Below are 20159 nucleotides of genomic sequence, written 5' to 3' on the forward strand. Positions count from 1 at the left end.
ATCAAGGTCATCCATCCATACTGCATCTCTGAATCCTCACCCTCTGGACTTGTATGGGACATGGGACCGCATTCCTCGCTGACTTGTGGAATGGACAAATGACTTCACAACTTTAACTGAGGGGTATGTTGCTCTTCAAATACAATGGGGTTTCCATCATACTAGCTCTGGCCCTTGAAAGAAGAAGAGTCAGGTGTATCAGCACGTTATTCCCCCATCTTTTCATTAGAACAGAACACAATCAAGACCCTGGTAACAAAACCGGTTTTGAACTTGTTACCGCAAGGTCTAAATTAAACCTCATCATTTTACCAGAAATAATCCCCAATATATTTATTACAACGTGAAATCACAACACTAAATCAGGGCTTCAGTAAAGACAGATTTATATGCAACATTTCTGAGAAGAAGTTAGTGTTGAGCTGGAACGGGCAGGTAACCATCTTCCTATTATTTGTAAGGCACAGAAGCCCTTGATAACGTTTCTCAGATGCTTGAGTTCAGAGCTCCTCAGATTTGATACAACATTCAGACTTCTTTTTCTATTGAGATTCTATGGGAAAATCAGAACCAGATGATTCTATTATGGTAAGAGAGTTCCAGCCTTCTTCTCCTAAGAGTATGTACACTAGGATTTATTATGACCCTGGTATTTTGAAAGCCAAATGATAGATAATTGGATTCCCTGGATAAAGTATTTCTTCCTAAATGTTCCTAGCTGACTACACATTTCAGAACAACTCTCATCTGTGAATTGATGATATGTGAAACTTAAACCTATGAGAAACAGATGATTTTTATTTAATATTTTAATAGTGCACATTAGCGGCTAGTGCCAGACATCGTTCCAGAAATTTCTATCTCTGGAGGAATTGGGCTCACCATGGGGTGAGTAGTATTTCTTTAAGCAGTTTCCATCTGACAGTCTCAGAGTGGTCAGCATCTGCTTTAATAATTGAGCCTGACTTAAAATGCTTCAAAGCAGACACAAGTTCTTTAAAATTGGATCCAAAAGAGGAGCTATCAAGCTATTGACTTCTGTGAAAAGAAACAGAAAGAAAACAAATCTATTTGGGTACAGAATAAAGGAAAATTGTCCCTCCCTGGGCTTAATGACTGTGCTGGCATTTCCAAGACTTCCTAAAATAATGACTTGTAAGATTTTCCTCCCTCCCACTCTTGGTGAGACAGACCCCCTGGCTAACACATCCTAACACAGCCAGCGTATCTGGCAAAGGGACATTGTTATTTCCGCTTCATTATCAGGGATCGCCCTCATCCTGAAGGCGCACACAGAATACCTCTGCTGGGATTTCACCTGAAACAGAAAACGGGATACATGTGCCAAAATAACTGTGGAGGGGGAAAAAAAAGTTGGGCTTCTCTGTTTTGTCTTTTTGATTATGACAAAATCTCCTCCCAACTCACACAAAACCCCTCTCCATAAAGGTCACAGAAAGAAAAGTTTTATTACTGAATTAGCACTAAACCAGAATGTGTTGTACATCACAGGCAATCTGCTCCGAGATTGCAAAGAATCTTACCCTTTTACGTCGCCAAGCAGATACAACCCATTACATACTTGTTCTCAAGATAAACAATAAGTAGTCCTTAAGTGAACTGTACTATTTGTCACACGTAATTCATCCTAAATACACTTGGTATGGGGGTGACCATCTAGTTGGCTTTATTCAGAGAGAAAATAAATTCATCATTTCTTTATGACAGGAAGCAATTTTGTAACTCGGAGTCAGGTGCCCACCAGTTAGGTTTCCTACCCTAGACCTGAAACTGGGAGGTAGGCACATACCATCATAGATGATTGTATCCAAGAGGTGGCTCCCAGGTCCTTGAGAAAGACAGTCCAGAGTTGGAAAGCTACTAAGAAAGTTACCCAGCTTTTAAAAAGATTTGCATACATTTCAAAGAGACAGAGAAAGGACTTGGAGCTAGGTTATCTTAAGTAAATGATCAAAGAAATGAGGGGATGTCTCTTTCCTTACTTCCAACAAGGAGAATTAAACCTTTTGCTTTTTATTTCTATCATCCTTGCACTGAGGAAGGGGTAGGAATAACAATTCAACAAAGATATTTCCAAGATATTTAAATGTTAAGCTGGAATTATTTTTTATACATGTAACGTATTTAAAATATAACGTTTGCTTTTGTAGAAGCTTCAAAAAAAAACAAAAGCATAGAATTTACTTGTTTCCAGAGTCTAAAAATAATTATAATGGGTAGCACCAGAGTAAAGTAGAACCTAAATGGTCTCGACCATTTTTGTTGGAGCCATTCTCTGAACCAGCCATTTATATACATGACCGATATAAAATATTACACTATAAAAAGCATTTAAAAGAACACTTAAACCATTCTCCTGTTAAGCAGAAACAAAATCTAGCTATGATTCAAGCTCAAAACCATGAAGCAGAATTCAGTTAGGGTTAGGGTTAGGGTCAGGGTTAGATAAACCTCCAAGTTTAGGTGATACATGAAAGTGTCTGAATAGCAGAGAACGCACTAAGGACCATGCTTACTCTTCAGTTTCTACTGTGAATACTTATTCCCTCCTGGCCTTTTGAAATGAACCACTGGAAAGTTGGATTAATTATTCAGAAAGCCAGAAATGCCCTTTGCCTGTTATCTTTATGAAATGCAAATTACAGATTCCAAAAAAGTAAATGGTGACTCAAAATACAGTATAGAACAATGGTTGCTGTTAATGGAAATGCTTTAAAAGTCAAGACAACCAGGAAGAATAGGGATGGGGAGGATTTTTCCCTTTAAAATTAAACTTTCTCACTGGTAAGCCCCTGATGGAACTTTTTTTTCCCTTCATTTAAAGGAATAATTTCTTAATCAATAGTACTTGCATGAAAGCAGCTTTGAGCTTTCCGAAGAGAAGAGAACTGTTTCAAAGCAGGGCCTGCTGCTCAGAAATACAATATTGCCTCATTAAAACGAGAATCTCCAGCTGGGCAGGGGCGGTAGCCAAGGTCAGAAAGAAGAGTGAGCATTCATTAAGATTTTCTCACTAAATACCCATTTTTAAATCATTCTCTTCAAAACCTTATCTAAATTGGAAACCTACAATTGTCTGCTCTTGCAAAACTGAAGGCCCACTTTATCTTGTCTGGGTCTGAAGTAAACGCCAAAACTTTTTTTTTTTTTTTCCAAAGGTGCGGTGGGTGGGGGCTTTCAGAGAGCAGGTTTTGAGGTTTTGAGGTTGCAGAGGGTCTGGGTGGCAAACCTATGGAGTTCGATTTATATGTCACAACAAAGGGGTTTTGTTTTGTTTTGTTTTGTTTTGAATTTCAAATCTCAGTGTAGGTAATTAAGAAAATTTCATGGAACAGAATTCATGTATTGTAACTTTTGTACTATTTATACGTAAAGAACATGTGTTTAACAGCAGAAAGCAAGAGATATTTTTTCCAGAATTAAAGTGCATTTTAAAATATGATTTTTATCTATTCACTTCCGTGCGTATCAGTACAGATTTATTAGCTTTAACAAAACAAAACGTTTCCATGCCCTGTGCCAGAATAAGTAATGACCAGAATAGCTGCTATGCAGTCTAGGCTACCATCTGTTAATTCCACTGAACAGAGCACAAACACCACTTTCTTCCGAAATGCTTTGAAAATACTCACGATTATTTGTCAAAACCATACAAAATGCTTAAAAATTTGTCTATTCATTCAAAGCAATAAGAAAAGTGAGTGTCGAATTGGATTTTGTTTCCCCAGAGCTGAAGACAAGTTCTCTCGTTTTCTGCCTTATATCTTTACAAAAATAAATGAATGTTTTAAAATGTCTTTACTAACAGAGGGTAGAACAGCACCTAGCATGTAGTAAGAGCTCAGTTAACATGCAGTAACACCTGAGGAAGTAAAGATTTTGTGGAACATCTTTGCTAGGTGGGCATGCAGAGAATGTTAGCATCTTCGGTGTTAGCTGTGGTGTTATCATGCTTCTTAGCTGAAATACAAAATAAAGTTCAAATAAATATTGAATAAATGCAAGTTTCAATGCTGAGAGGCTCAATACATCTTATTCAATTTTCTAGTTTTCCTTCTGGCTATTACATTACTCATTAATCTTTCTACTGTAAAGTAGTAAAGGAAAACAAAAAAAATCTAATGATTTTTTTCTATCTTTAGGGCTCTGATAAAGTTTTCTTTTTTTCAATCACTATAGCCATAGAACAGAGCATAACAGAGGTCCCCCCCCACTCAAGTCACTTTCCCTATTTATAATTTTGTTTTCTATTTATTTGAAATAATTGGTAGTCTATTTATAAGGACAAAACTGATCAAGTTTGTGGGGTGGGTGCAGTGAAAAATCTCCCTTCCACTCTTACCTTCCAGTGTTGACATTCTTCTCTCTGAAGAGGACCCATGGTATTAATTTCATGTACCTTTCAAAGATGTTCTCAAATAATCTGTGGAAGGAGGTGGGTGTGATTGTAACTGGACTCTTGAGTCACCAAGTGAGGAAGCATCATCTTGAGGAAAAGCTGACCACTGAGTTTGTGGTGCTGGAAGAAAGGTTAGGGATTCATTTCATAATCAAGGATGCTGAAATCTGCAGAATTGAAAGAAAAAAAAATAGTCCCTGTCCAATGTCACAGAAGGGTGAGCCAGGATTCAAATATAGGTCGTATGATTCCAAGTATGAAGCTCTCTCTTCCCACAGCATGAAACTGAAAGAAGTTATTGTAAAGTTATCGAGATCTGAAACTTAGTCACTATTAATACCTCTATCATTTGCCATTATCCTGAGTTATCAAGGTCGCTTAGGTAAAGGAAGTGGAATTGAGTCTAACTTAAATGCAACAATTTACTGGATAAGAAGATTCTGTGCCTATGCATACATACCTGTCTATCCACACTAACTGAATTTACTGTTTGCTCAAACAACTCTACGAAGTCAGCAGAGAAAATGAGAAGCCCATCCTGCAACATCAATAAAAGAAGACACTGTTGTTTACGAGGCAGGCCAGTTATGTATCTATGTGGCCACTTAAAAATGATAGTAAGGATGGCCATGATGATAAAAAAAATATATCCTCCCAAATGCAAACATGGATAAAAAAAGAAATATTTTTTAAAAATTTTAAAGGTGAAACAAGCTGAGCTATCACAAAGCTGAATGAGACCATAACTGTCAGAAATTAAAGAAATTTGAAGAAAAATGAACCAGCCTTAAGGAAATTAAAAAAAAAAAAGTCTTTGCTAAGAAGGTAATCCATATGAAAACAGAATGCTGATATTTTATCCCTGGATGTAATCCTCTGGAAGACACCAGCACCACAAGGCTGATTTCCTGGGAAGGATGCCTTTTTCTATGCCTCTTGTGCTATAGAAGGATCTGGAAAGCTGTATTTGCCCAGGTCTCCTTTATGCTACCATTGTGCGCTGTGTTAAATTTGGCATCCTCAATACACTAATTCTTCTGGGCAGACAGCTTCCCTCTGTCTACCCTAAGAATGGTGCAGATAAGTACTAATTTTGCCAAAATACTGTCTTCCTAAACCAAAATCTTTCCTAAGCATGTCTGGTCCACATCAGTCTAAAATACATCCATAACAGATGTGCCAGCTGTCCCTGAGGTCCGTGGAGCAGGCGTGAACACTGAAAGAAAAAAAGCCAAAGACTGGAGATGCCTTTTAGTCACCGCTACATGGCTGGAGTCCGGTGTGGTGGGGACAGGAAATAGCCAACTCTAAAAGAGTTTTCATTCTAGATGCATCAGAGGGTGTTGGCAAGGAATAAGGAAGTTAATTCACAAAAACTGTTTCACAGAGGACCTAGAATTTTAAGCAAAAATTGTGTGGATGTGCATTTTCCTTCTGGCATCAGTTACATACTTGGAATTAGAAGAAGCAGAGAATGTTCAAATCATGCCTGAGACAGAAAGACAATCTTTTCCAAGAGCCATGGCAGCCTGTAGAACTTCGTCCGGCCATCACAGATGCGCTGGGTTGGCGAGAACTGTGTGCCATAGCCAGCCGCATCAGAGAGGATAGATAATATATAGTAGATGGTATATATCAGAGTATATAGTAATAGTATATGCGGGGATAAAGGTCTCTGTAATTGTGAATCGCATCTGCTGCTAAGAAGCACACAGTACAGCACAGAGAATCTCCGTAATGCTCCGCCTTAAGGTCCTGAAAAGGCTCTGTGCTCATATGACATCTACTCAGTGTTTCCTGACAATACTATGTAACATAAACTCCAGGGGTGCCTGGTGTCTCAGTGATTGAGTTTCTGCCTTGGGCTCAGGGCCTGATCCCGGGGTCCTGGAATTGAGTCCCCGCATCGAGTTCTCCACAGGGAGCCTGCTCTCCCCCTGCCTGTGTCTCTGCCTCTCACTGTGTCTCTCATGAATAAGTAAATAAAATCTTAAATAAAATAAAATAAACTCCAAATATATTACCATCCTCAGACACTCTCTCGACACTTTCTATATTATCCACACAAATTGTTTACTTGTGAACACATATTTTTCTGACTAAAATGTAAATTTCAGGAAGATGGGGACTTTGTGTTCTTACTCCCCCTTCTCTTTCCATGGCATATACATGGCAGGCAGCATCTCCATGGGTGTGTGTTGCTTGAATGAATGAATCAGTGGATATAGAAAAAAAAATCATGGTTACTAGTGCTGTCCTTGAAAGTAACGTAGGTTTACATCCTATCTGCCACTTACTGCTATGTTAGCCAAGGCAGTGGGATAAGATTCGTGCCAATCTCAAAGAGTTGCTTTGGAGAGAAGTTCAATCCATGAAATGTCTTTAGCACAGTGTCTGGTACATGGTAAATATCCTTCAAATGATAGTTACTATGTCGTAGGCAAGAACTGATTTCTAAATCAGTCTCTGGCCAGGGTTGAATTACTGACACTGAAGCATACTAATCACAATTCACTCTGTTGTGAGAATCCAGGTATTTTGAAGCATTTTGGATGATGGCTGTTAAGACCAAAGACAGCATCTAACACCTGGTTAGTGCACTGGTTGGTGGTCAATAGCAGAAACATACTGTGCCCATGTTCTGTGTTATTTTTAATTTTCTGCATATGTAATTGTGTAAATTATTAACACTTGATTACATCATTTGATGTGTCGGTTAAGGCCTTTCCAACTAACCTTTTGTTATGTTAGTGAAAGAGCATACATCATTGTAGGAAGCAGGATGAGGTAATACAAAGTTTTTTTTTCTGCTCCTGGCAGATACTACGAAATCTCCTTCCTTGCTAAAATACCTGCACCCTAGATAAAATACATTTTTTAAAATATTTTATTTATTTGAGAGGGAGAGAGAGAGAGAGAGAGAGAGAGAGAGAGAGTGCATGAGCAGGGACAGAGGGAGAGAGAGAAGCAGACTCCCTGCTGAGCAAGGACCCTGATATGGGGCTTGATCCCAGGGCCCTGGGGTCATGACCTAAGCTAAAAGCAGATGCTTCACCAACTGAGCCACCCAGGCACTTGTATAAAATACATTTTTAATGATTTGCTGGGTATATTAGCCAGGTATGTGCCCAATTGCACTATTTAACAAACCATCCCAATTTCAATGGCTTAAAAGAATTCTTTATTCTTCTGTTCATGGATCCATGAGTTGGCTTCACCTTGGCCAGTGAAGATCAGACTCCAGGTTCTGGGTTCTAAGATTTAGGCTGAGGAAAGGGTCAACTTTACTGCACATCTCTCTCATCTTCCTTGAACCAGCTTCTGCTCACAGCAACTGGTCTAAGACATAACTCATTCTGGGGTCTAGGCTGAAGGGACAATGGCTGCTGAGGTGTGTATACTTCTCATGACAGATCACCGGAGCTCAGGAGGGCAAGCTTGACCACACAAGTGTCATCCAACCTCCATTGTATCGGAGCTACTACTATCCCATTGACCAAAGCAAGTCACATGGGCAAGCCCAAAGTCAAGGAGTGTGCAAGTGCACTCTGACTATTGTAAGTAAGGCCATTCTCCATAGCAAATATTTAGAACCAAAAATCCAATCTACCACACTAAACTTGCCCTAAGCAGGTTCCCTGTCACCACCATCCCCACATCCTTTCAGGAAAGGAAGAAGGAAAAGTGAGCCTAAACTTAAGAAGAGTGTCTGGGGGGACGGGGATAAACATGCCAAATGCAGTGTTTCCCCATGGTCCAATCCCTTGGTATCAGTGATGCTCTTGGGAGATAAAGTTCTGGACTCAGACAACTACAGAGATTTAAAACAATATACTATTACAGTGGGAAATAGAACATGGATTTTAATAATTTATAGGTTAAGTACTCCAAAATTTAGACAAACTACAGATTTCAATAACATAATTAATGTTTGACTCAATAGGTATATACAGAACTGTCCCCTGACTAATAGTGAGTACTCATAAACATGCTTGAAGCTTAAAATAAAAGGATTGACAATAAATTAGATTACAGAAAATCTCAGAGAACTGGTATTATATATGCTTAGTCTCTAAAAGTTTTGTAACTTAAATCAGAGTTTAGGGATCCCTGGGTGGCGCAGCGGTTTGGCGCCTGCCTTTGGCCCAGGGCGCGATCCTGGAGACCCGGGATCAAATCCCACATCGGGCTCCCGGTGCATGGAGCCTGCTTCTCCCTCTGCCTATGTCTCTGCCTCTCTCTCTCTCTCTCTCTCTCTCTGTGCGACTATCATAAATAAATAAAAATAAAAAAAATCAAAATAAATAAATAAATAAATAAATAAATCAGAGTTTAATTACATAAAATGTACAAAAATATCTCATATATGTAGACATTTAAACATACACTTCTAAATATTTACTGGGCCCAGGAAGAAATAAGGATACAAACTTTAATAACTCAACAGTAATAAAAAAAAATCACAAATCAGAACTGGTGGAAAATATTAAAAGGAGTACTTAGAGGCAAATGTATAGTTTAAAATATTCATGTCAGAAAAGAAAAATCTGACAATTAATGAACTAAGTGTCTTTAAGCTAGATGTTAAAAAACAGAAGAATAAGGCCAAAGAAAAGGGAAGGAAATGGAAAATACAAGCAAACAGCAATGAAATAGGAGACAAAGACACCATAGAGAGGATCAACAAAACTCAAAGAAGTTTCTTTAAAGAGACTGAAGAAAATGAATAAACTGTGTAGAAGCATTAGGAAACAAACCAAACAAAAAACAAAAAACAAATGGAATTATACTAAATATGAAACATTTAATACAAAAGGAACATTTATATACAAAAATTAAAAAGATCATATATGTGTGCTATGAACACTCATACAGCAGTAAATGAGAAACTGTAGATTAAATGGAAAAGTGTCTAAGAAGATATTACTGATCTGAGGGTCCCAAGATCCCCGTCGGCGTTGACGGTTTGCTAGAAGGACTTGCAGGACTCAGCATACAGCCATACTCCTGGCTAGAATTTATTTTAGCAAAATCAGCAGAAGGTGAAGTCAGGAGGCAGCCAGACACAAACTTCCAGAGTCTTCTCCCAGTGGAGCCACACAGGAAGTGGTTCATTCCTCTAGAGTGGAGATGTGACAACACAGGTGAATTGCTGCCCATCAGAGGAGCTTAGGAGAGACCCAACGCCCAAGGTTTGCAATTGCTGCTTGTCACATTGGCACTCTACCTGGCACAAACCAAAATTCCAGACTCCCTGAAGGAGGGCAGGTGTGCAACTGAACCCACACCGTTTCTACAAACAGCTTGGGTACAATCAGCCACTCTGAACAGTTTGTAGAATGAGGGAAATCCTCCCCAAATCCTTGTTTCTGATGACAACCAATGATTAATCTTCCAAGCAAGCTTTTCTTTGCTAGGATAGCAATCTCAGGCCTGCTACAGTAACTTTTCCACACAATTATGTACCGAAACTAACTCAAAAAGAAACAGAAAGCCTGAATGGTTATGTAACCATTAAAAACAAAACAAAGCAAAACTAGATAAGTGGTTCCAAGTATTTCCATAAGTAAAATAATTCCAGGCAGAGATAGTTTTTAGTTCTACCAAACTTTCAAAGAATAGATCATTAAAATAGATCAGTCAAATATCATGCAAACCCCTCCGAAAATTTAAGTTAACAGGTTGCACTCCCTGAATCAGCTCATATGAGGCAATAAACTTGATACTAGGCAGGAACAGAATGAGAAAAAAAAATTCAGGTCAGTCTCATTCTTGAATAAAGTTGTAAACATTCAATACAAAACTTACAAAATAACTCCCAGAATCTATTACAAAAAAAAAAAAAAGAAAAGAAAAGAAAAAAAAAAAGAACTGGGATCCCTGGGTGGCGCAGCGGTTTGGCGCCTGCCTTTGGCCCAGGGCGCGATCCTGGAGACCCGGGATGGAATCCCACGTCGGGCTCCCGGTGCATGGAGCCTGCTTCTCCCTCTGCCTGTGTCTCTGCCTCTCTCTCTCTCTCTCTCTCTCTGAGTGACTATCATAAATAAAAAAAAAAGAAAAAAGAAAAAAAAAAAGAAAAAAAAGAACTGATTTTTTTTTTTACTTGGAATGCAAATTTATAACCAGAAATATCTATAAATGACATTTATAGATGAACTGATTAAAAGGAGAAAAAACATGATTATTTCAACAGATTGAAAAATAGTATTTGGTACCTATTCATGACTTTGCTAAAATATGTGATCCTAGAAGTCCAGGGATTAGAATCTACTTATCTGATAAAATCTATCAAGTATTTATTGAAAACATCATTCTTGATGGTACAACATCAGAAATATTTCAAATCAGAAATTAGATATACATACTTACCATTACCATTTATATTCATTGTTACTGGAGCTATACACAATGCTGTAACATCACAAACAAAAATTAGAGAAATATAATGTATGTGAATATTGGTAAGCAAGAAATATAACTCATTTACATGCAATGTTTTTCTATGGGTTAAGCATAAATAATCTGTAGATGAAGTATTAGAACTGATGAGCAAGTTTGCTAGATATATAAGATTAATTCAGAAAAGTCCATCATATTTATATATACCAGTAATTATGATTTATAAAACATAACTCTTCAAAATATACAATTTTAAAAGATTTATTTATTTATTTGAGAGAGAGAGAGAGCCCACGAGTGGAAGGAAGAGCAGAGACAGAGTAAGAGAGAGGCAGACAGTACAATATAGTAATCATTTTATGACATTCCCATCAAAGATACATAACTGGAACTTAATCTATAGGAAACATCCAATTTAACTTGAGAAAAGGTTCACAAAATAACAGGCCTGCAATCTTCAAAACTGTCCTCATGAAAGTCAAGGAAAGGTCATGGAAATATTCTAGACCAAAGGAGCCTAAAGAGCCATGACAACCAAAGGTAATGTAAGATTCTGAACTGATTCCTTTCACTATGAAGGACATTACTAGAACAATCTGTAAAGATTGAATGGAGATTGAGGATTCTAAGGTAGTAAAGCATCAACATTAATTTCATGAGGTTCATGGTTGCATTGCAGTTAAGCAGGAGAGTGTTCTTGTTTATAGGAAATGCACACTAATGGAGGATCTGGTTGGTAACATTCTCAAATGATTCAGAAGAAAGTTCTTTGTGTTGTACCTGAAATTTTTCCATAAATCCTTAAAAAAAATTAAGAAAAAAAGAAAAGAAGAAAGGTAATGAGAAACATAATACTCAGGTTACTGGTTTCTGTGGTGATGAAAGAAGGGGATGGGATAAGAAGGAGCCTCCAAGTAGCTGCAGTGATAGATCTCATGATCCTCTGTTCTGAAGTTGGGAAGTGACCTCATGGGTGTTCATTTTATTACGTGCCATAATTTACAAATATGTAGCATTTAATATTTGTGTTTATAAAATATTATATATTATAATGATTTTAAGATCTTATGTTTTAAAGGCCATCGGATCCGGAGCACAGCAGATCTGACTTTGAAATCTGCTGTGTCATTTACTACTACCCACACCAACTTGATCAAGATACTTAAGCTTGCTGAGCTTAGGCTTCCTTATCTGGAGAACGAGAATAATTAACCACAGAACTGCTGTAAAGATTCAGTTATAATATACACTATTAGTGTCCTTTAGCAAAAGCCTACTGGAAATACACTTGTATGTAAACAGGCTTAATTACTCCATGAAACAAGGCAGAATGTACATCATAATGAGCCACGGGGTGCTCCCAGCAGGGGGTGTAAGAAAGAACTTACTAGAGAATTGGATCTTTGGTTGCAGCATTTGGTGGAAGATCTAAGGAAGTGGAGTTTGCCCTAGATTGGATGGTGTCATGAAGCTGGGGTGATACTATAACTGGGTATCTTGACAAATCCTACTTACAGGGAGGAACACCAGTGTGAGGAAAAGCTGTAGATGGCAGAGTCCTTAACACCCTTTCAGTGAGTGAGAGCCATGTTTGGTGGTTCATGTCACACAGTGACCTCGTCAATACTCTGTGATCATCGATGTCCAAGTGGAGAGAACCACCGTCTAGATGTGGGCCTCAGACTATCTTGTAACAACACTGAGGTCTAATTATGATCTTCAGATCAGTTGCCAATATGAGGGGCTGTTATTGTTAGTTTTCAACATAAACATTTGGCACAGTGTTTTATCTCCCTTGATCAGGGGCGTTGAACTGGGTAGACCAGGCAAACAGCAGCCGCTGCACCCCCTTCCAGAATCTCAGGTGGGTCTTTTCTTCTCTGGCTTTGCCACTAATCATACTAAAGTGATCACACTGTTGCAATGCAAAAGATAGATTGGTCAGACTTAAGTTCATCTACTTTAACATTGTCTTGCTCTATCAAATCCTTTTAAAATATTTCCTGTCCTGAGAAAACCCATCAAATCCTATAGTCGAGGATATCTGCGGGATGTCAAAGATACCCATTATTTGGATAATGGCCACATTAGATAAATATAGATGAAAATCTGGAATTGATTTAATATCAGTATGTATTTGCAACAGGACTTTTAGAACCAATTGTGTTAATGTTCCTATTCGAGTGGGGACTTTACCATATTGGCTAAGTATTTCAAATATATTTATAGTATTTACTTTTATGGTTCTGAGGTAATAAGCTATTTTGATGTGTATGTCCACATGCTCCAGAGCCTTCGAGCAGCCATAGCTCCTAAATTTTCTGACTCCAGACCTCAGGATTTTTTCTGTATATCACCGAGATGTAGAAATGGGGCCAATAAATCATATCAAGCAATGTATATTCTTCTAGATATAAACAAAATTCTTGGATCTCCAGTTACATCTTCTATTTTGATCATGCTTATTGCTTCTCTTTTTTTTTTTTTCATGTCTTCATTAATCATTTCAAAGAACACAGATTTGGGTTGTATTGATTAACCTCAAATTGTTTTCTACTTTCATTGCCTAATTTTTCCTCATTATCCTCTTCCTTCTACTTGCTATATTCATTATTCTTTTATCAAGCTCTGTTTATTGACTTTCAGGGTCTTGACCTTGACCTCCAGCACTCAAGCCTACAGTAGTGACCTACAGTAACGAGGACACCCATTCTCACCACATCCCTTTTAAAACCACTCTAGGGCAGCCCGGGTGGCTCACCGGTTTAGTGCCGCCTTCGGCTCAGGGCATGATCGTAGAGACCCAGGACCTTGTCCCATATAGGGCTCCCTGCATGGAGCCTGCTTCTGTCTCTGCCTCTGCCTCTGCGTGTGTGTGTGTGTGTGTGTGTGTGTGTGTGTGTGTGTCATGAATAAATAAATAAAATCTTTAAAAGAAACAAACAACACTCTAGTCGGGCTCTGTGCCTGCCACTCCACGGAAGCTGCTCCTCAGCCCCCGTGACCTGCATTTTGTTAACTCCCACAGATAACCTGCCTCTTACCTTATGTATGGATAGGGATGGATCCATTGCCACCTGCATTCCCCTTGAAACACTGTTCTCCAGCACATCCCTTTCCTCAATCTAACTGGCCATCTCCTCAAACTCACTTGTTACTTTGAAGTAACAAACCTCTCATCCCCCAAACCTCCTGACCAAAAATCTGGCAGATCTGGTCCACAGAGCATGACAATCAACACTCTCTCAATATATAATGAGAGTATGTAATAGGTAATAATCATGTATATAACCATTATTTTCTTGATTCATTCGTGCTTAAAACAACAAAAAGATTTCAATTTAAAATTTTTATTCAAATTCAGAAAAATAATTTTAGAAAAATATTTCATGTTTGAACGAAAATTTGTACTTTCCAAACAAAAATTTACAACTTGCAGTTCATAGTGTTTTAAAACTTAAATAAAAAGCTTATGTTGGCACATAGAAAGACAGCATCCAAGTACTTGCCATCTGCTCTCTTTGTCCGTAATGTGGTGCTCCCACCAGGGTCACCATTCAGAGTCAGGGAGGTTCACCCCTCTCACGACCAGTGAATCTTAGACCAGTGCCATCTGCAAAATCTCCAAATACGATGCTGTTAGGATGGCCACAGGAAGTTATAAAAATCCTAGTGCTCAGTTATCATTTAGTATCACTTACTTGGACATTTTCAAAGTAAAATGACTGTTGATTTTTGCCTTCAGTTCCTTCCCATGCATACTGGTATCCATTAATCTCTTATTCAGAAAGTCCTCGTAGAAGGGAATAGAGGTAACTTCCAGGGTTAAGAGAGGGCAAAAAATAGGCGGTGGAGTAAGTAACACCTGGAACAGCTCTGAAGCAGAAAGAGAAATCCCATTTTCACATCTCTGCACAAATCTCCTGTGGGGTCCTCAGAGTCCAGCGTAATGAAGATTACATCTGGCCAGATGACTTTTCCTGCACTACTTTCCATACCTGTTACTACGTACTTGCCGCAAACTCAAGGATGTTAAGGAAGACGTTTCTGCTAAATAATACTTTGTGTTTAGCTTAAAAAATACAAAGCCAGTTTTCAAAAGTATAAACTCACCCCAACTGAGAATTGTTACAACACAGACAAAACTTGATGCAGTATTTCCTTGTCTCTAGTAAATTGCAAATAGAAGTAGCAGCTTTATTCATGCAACATGGGTTTTGGCCTGGCCAGGAGCTGAAGGTTTAGCTGGGGTGGGGAGTGGGAGGAGGTGATGCAGGAAGACAGGGGAACACCTGTCAGGTGGTGATGAGTACAACACAGGACACTACGGCAGGGTAAAGAGACCACAGGCAGGAGGGGAGTGGGGCTGCTTGTGTACTCAGAACCATGTGTTAGCTTAGGTTGGGTATGCTGTGCTGACAAATTAACCCCTGAAGCTCACTGGCTTAGCATAACAAAAGTTCATTTCTTATTCACACTCTGTCTACCACAAGTCAGCAGTGGGCTCTGCTCTACCAATTCATTCAGGGACAGAGATAAATGGAGATCATACCGCCTGGGACGGGATATCCCCATTGTCCCTCCATAGGTGCTGCAGTGGTAGACACCAACCACAGGGTCATGTGTGGCCCTTAAGTCTCCATACCCAATTGGCTGGACTAGTGTCATGCTCCCTCCTACTGCAAAAGGGGTGAGAAATTAGGGGAGCTCATTCATGGGTGTCCCATGAGTAAACAACATCTCCATCACTGGTGTTCAAGGAATCTTCTCTGACACAGTGAAATCTGACCAGAAATTTAATAAAGCAAAGAGGGAAGCCATATGGATATTTGGAGATACAAAATTTACGATTCTGACAAAATACTTCTTGCCTGCTATTTGTTTTTAGTGAACAGCTACACCAATTTTTTTACCATCCCCCATCCCCACCAAAGGACTGAGTTTTTTGTTTGTTTTGTTATACACACACACACACACACACACACACGCACATATTTTAATGTAGGCTCCACGTTCAGCATGGAGTCCAATGTGAGGCTTGAACTCCACATTTCTTAATTAGATATTCTGATAGGAATAACTAATTATCTCAAAAATCTGCCCCTTCCTCCCTCCGTCACTCCTATCCCTATCACTGCTTGGTTCAAGTAGTAACACCTTTCCTTGACTAATAGTCCTCCATGTAACATCACTGTAATGTTGACTTTTAACATGGATTAACATCACTGCTCATGTAACACCATTGCTTTTACTTTACTCCCTTCAGTAATATGCCCCCATCAGGATAAGAATTTAGAATTCACCCTTAGAATTAAAATAAAATAATTCCAAAGGCTGACGAGCCCATTCCTGATCCATACTAACCCACATCCCCAGCTTTCTCACTCAGTGCTTTTCCACATAGACTCTATTGCTTTCTTATTACCTATTTAAAGCTTTAGCCTTGACAGATAACACACAGGGCTCTGAACATGACTTCAGGGACTCCTGGAATAAAGTTAGCAAATAGAGTGGAACAATGGGGGAAAAAAAAAAGAGTTCATTTAAAAAATTAATGTTTACAAAATAGCTCTTTGAAATAAATCCTATAAACATTTAACAAACATTATTATTTCTGACACTTATTGGCAAGTTAGAATACTACATAGAATTGTTTTCATTTCAGGAGGAAATGGAGTGAGGGTATTTTGAATACCAGCAGGCTTGAAGACCATTTATAACCCTTAGGCCTTAAATAGAAGAACTCCCAGGTAACCTGTTCCCACAGGCAGCACAGCCCAGTAGAGTGGGACTAAACCCTAAATTTGTGTTTTCCCTTCTCCCATAACCAGCGCTGTGTATTCAGACAAGTTACTTCATTTTTTGACGCATTAGCTTCTTTGCTGGACTCATCCCAAAACACTTGTAAAGGGTGTTTTAAGTAATCAATACAAGAAAATCCATTTATTACCAAGCATATGTGCATTGTTTCATACCTGCCTTAAAACCATATAAAGTGTAAAATTTGACAATGTCAGTTTCATCAACCTAAATCCATGTTAAAAGGGAGAAGAAATGTGTGGGAAATATCAGAAAGGGAGACAGAACGTAAAGACTGCTAACTCTGGGAAACGAACTAGGGGTGGTAGAAGGGGAGGAGGGCGGGGGGTGGGAGTGAATGGGTGACGGGCACTGGGTGTTATTCTGTATGTTAGTAAATTGAACACCAATAAAAAAAAAAATAAAAAATAAAAAAATAAAAAAATAAATAAATAAAAAAATAAAAAAAAAACACAACGAAATTTCAAAATACGCATTTGCAGCCTCATAAAACATGAACTTTATAAGCACTTTAAAATATCAGAAACACAGCTTTGATAATAATTGTTTGAAATTTATATTAAAATGTAATCTGCTATGTTGTACATGTGCATTTAAATGCAGTAATCCAAAAATTCAATATATAATGAAGGAGACTCCTCCTAAGAATTCTAAATTATTTTTAAGTTATCAACATAATTTTGGTAGTGTAAGTTCACAGAGTTAAGTACCTACCCAGTCAATGTTGGTATCTATGTCACACCAGGAAGCCTTCACACATATAGATAGGGATACGGATTCCCTGTGAATTGATCAAGGACCCTGCCAGGTCCTCCAGGAAGTACAGGCAGCCCCAGGGAGGTGCTGATGCAGGAGTGAGAGCTGTCTCTTAGCTCAGGGGCCTTCGAGCAGCAGGGCAGGGCGGGGCAGGGGGGTAGGGTCAGGTGGGGGCGGGGTAGGGTCAGAGATACAGGAAGGGACCTGCCTGACAGGTGCCATGTCATATCAGATCAGGGTTTCTTTTTATGTCATTCAGTGTTTACCAACCCTGCCTCCAGACAAATACATACAAAACAAAGTCTTAGCTTCAGGAAAATGGAGTTTCAGAGTTTTAGTTACAGAGTTTCTGAGCCAAAAAGCCCTCTTTTCTTCCTTTAATTTCTGGTTTTCTGACCTAATGTCCTGAAGATACCGATTCCCTTTCTTTAAGTGGTCAGCATTTTCAGTGCTTCTAGTTCTCCAGCTCCGACTTTCCATCATTTAAATCCTTGGCTATTTATCACCTAGAGAAGAAAAGAAAGGAATATTTGAGGATGCAGAGATTCTTACCACAAATCTTTTACCAAAGCCTCCTTAACTCACTAAACTGTCTCTTGCTGTCTCCAAGATCACCACTTGACTTCTTTCCAGGCCTTCTTTGGAAAAAGGACCCTTTCCTATCCAGTTTCTCCACTCCTCCTCCCCCACACCCTTAGGCCTGCAGTCACAGAGAAGGCTCGAAAATGCAAATCTGATCAAGTCCTGCCCTTACTTAAAGTCTTTCAGAAACTTCCCATTTACTGGCCCTGGGATGAAACCTCATTTATCTAATAGGAGTCTAAGGATTTTGGGGCCTGGATCGAGTTAGCCTGTCCCCTCCTCTCTGGCTCCCACTCCCTTCCCTCATCTCTCAAGGCACATTTAGGACTTACTCATCTTCAAAGTATCAAGCTTTCTTACACCTTTAATGCCTTTTCACTCTTGCCCCTCAGCTTGGAATACTTCCCGGCTTTAGCTCTCAGCTTGATGCATCGCTAGGAAAAGCCATCAGTGATTACATTTGCACACAAGCACACACTCTCTCGCAGGGAAATGAGACTCAATCCAGACTGCACAGATACAAACACTGGCTTGGCTGCTTATGAGCCCTGAGACCTTTGGCACCTAGGTCTCTATGCCTCAGTTTCATCTGTAAATGGGAGTAATGCCACAAGTGTAAAGATTTAATGACTTGAATTATGTTTAATACAGTATATGTGCCATGTAAATGTTGCTATACCTCTTAATAGACACATCGAGGACTTATATGTGCTTGACCCTTTTCATTTATTCCTTTTTCTTTTTTCTAGAGTGTGTGTGGGAGCGGTGGGCAGAGGGGCCGAGGGAGGAAGAGGGAATCCTAGGTAGATACCCTGCTAAGCATGGAGCCAAACTCAGGAGCTCAGTCTCCTAACCCTGAGATCCGGATGGACCTGAGCCAAAATCAAGTGTCAGGCACTTCGCCGACTGAGCCACCCAGATGCCCTGATGTCTTGCCCTTTTCTTAGTGGTTTCACATGTCTTGGGTCTTAAGACAGGGTAAAGGGCCTCTACTTTGAGTTCTGGCAGCCCCTCCAAAAAACACTGCCCTAAGTGTTTTGTAACTTCGCTCCTTGAGGGTAGGACACATACCATGTGTATCGTTGTATCCCACAATATCCTGATGACATGGGAGACCTTCGTTCTTGCCTCAAGGAGTCAAAGAATGAATCTCGTGGACACAGGAGAGTGAGTAAAGGGTTAGAAGTTTATTAAGCAAAGTTAGAGGAAGCTCTCAGAAGTGAGAGGGGTCCTGACAGGGTTGCCACTGAAGGCTTGTAGGGTTCATCTTTCACTGAAAGCCTAATTCAGGGAACCTAATCCTTTTTAATATCTCCATTTATATCACCATTGAGTAGGGACTAGTGATAACATCTTTAATGGCTTACTCCCTTTTTATTTTTTTTTAAAGATTTCATTTATTCATGAGAGACACACACACAGAGAGAGGCAGAGACAGGCAGGGGAAGAAGCAGGCTCCTGCAGGGAGCCCAATGTGGGATCCTGGACCCTGGGATCACAACCTGAGCCACTCCCTTTTTAGAGTCCCATGATTTTGTTGGTTACCTTAGGGCAGGTTGGTCTGGCTTATTCCCTGGTTTCCTTACACTTCAACATTTTTGGGATTTTTGTGAGCCTACTTCTGCGGCCCCCTACCTAGCCCCATTTTTTCCTCCTAACTCATTAACAGTGCCTGGTATTTTGTATGTGTGAATAAATGGATTTGATTTTAACCTGGCACCTCTTAGCAAAGTACTTTGCAAAGTGTTTTGTATGATTCACCTTCTCCTCATCCCCTCTGATGTTTATCCCTCCTCTGTTAAAACTGGCCTTCCCAAGTCTCCAGTGCCTGAGAGTTGCCAAATCCATATCTTGGCAGCATTTAGCCCAGCTGACACAGACATATTCCTAAGACACAGACATATTCCTAAGACATATTTCTCCTGGCATCCGTGTTGGAGGAGTGTTGATGGGATAAGTTTTGAAGTATTGTGGGTGATTTAGTGGCTCACAGATCATCTGTGGTACACAAGTGTCTGCTGGCTGTTGGAGCCTGAAATGTCTAAAATGTATGGAAATCTAAAGACAACTGGCTCAATGTAGACCATGAAACTGCTGTAGGTCCTATGTATCTGCCGGCGGTAACTTTTGCAGAGGCTTGACTGGACAACAGTCCAGGGAAGTCACCAGAACACCACCGCAG

The 20159-nt window shown here is 39.5% G+C and overlaps 1 long non-coding RNA gene across 1 annotated transcript; it reads right to left on the reverse strand.

The window, feature by feature from the left end:
• Window positions 1-3047: 3047 nt before the first annotated feature.
• LOC111093954 lies at window positions 3048-5069 on the reverse strand. The gene is made up of 3 exons (XR_005383496.1): window positions 4881-5069; window positions 4364-4540; window positions 3048-3981 (listed from the first exon to the last, which is right to left on the reverse strand). It is a non-coding gene; the product is annotated as an uncharacterized LOC111093954 (long non-coding RNA).
• Between the last annotated feature and the right edge of the window lie 15090 nt (window positions 5070-20159).

This window comes from Canis lupus, chromosome 34 (assembly GCF_011100685.1).
Source record: "Canis lupus familiaris isolate Mischka breed German Shepherd chromosome 34, alternate assembly UU_Cfam_GSD_1.0, whole genome shotgun sequence".
NCBI classification, from domain to species: domain Eukaryota; kingdom Metazoa; phylum Chordata; class Mammalia; order Carnivora; family Canidae; genus Canis; species Canis lupus.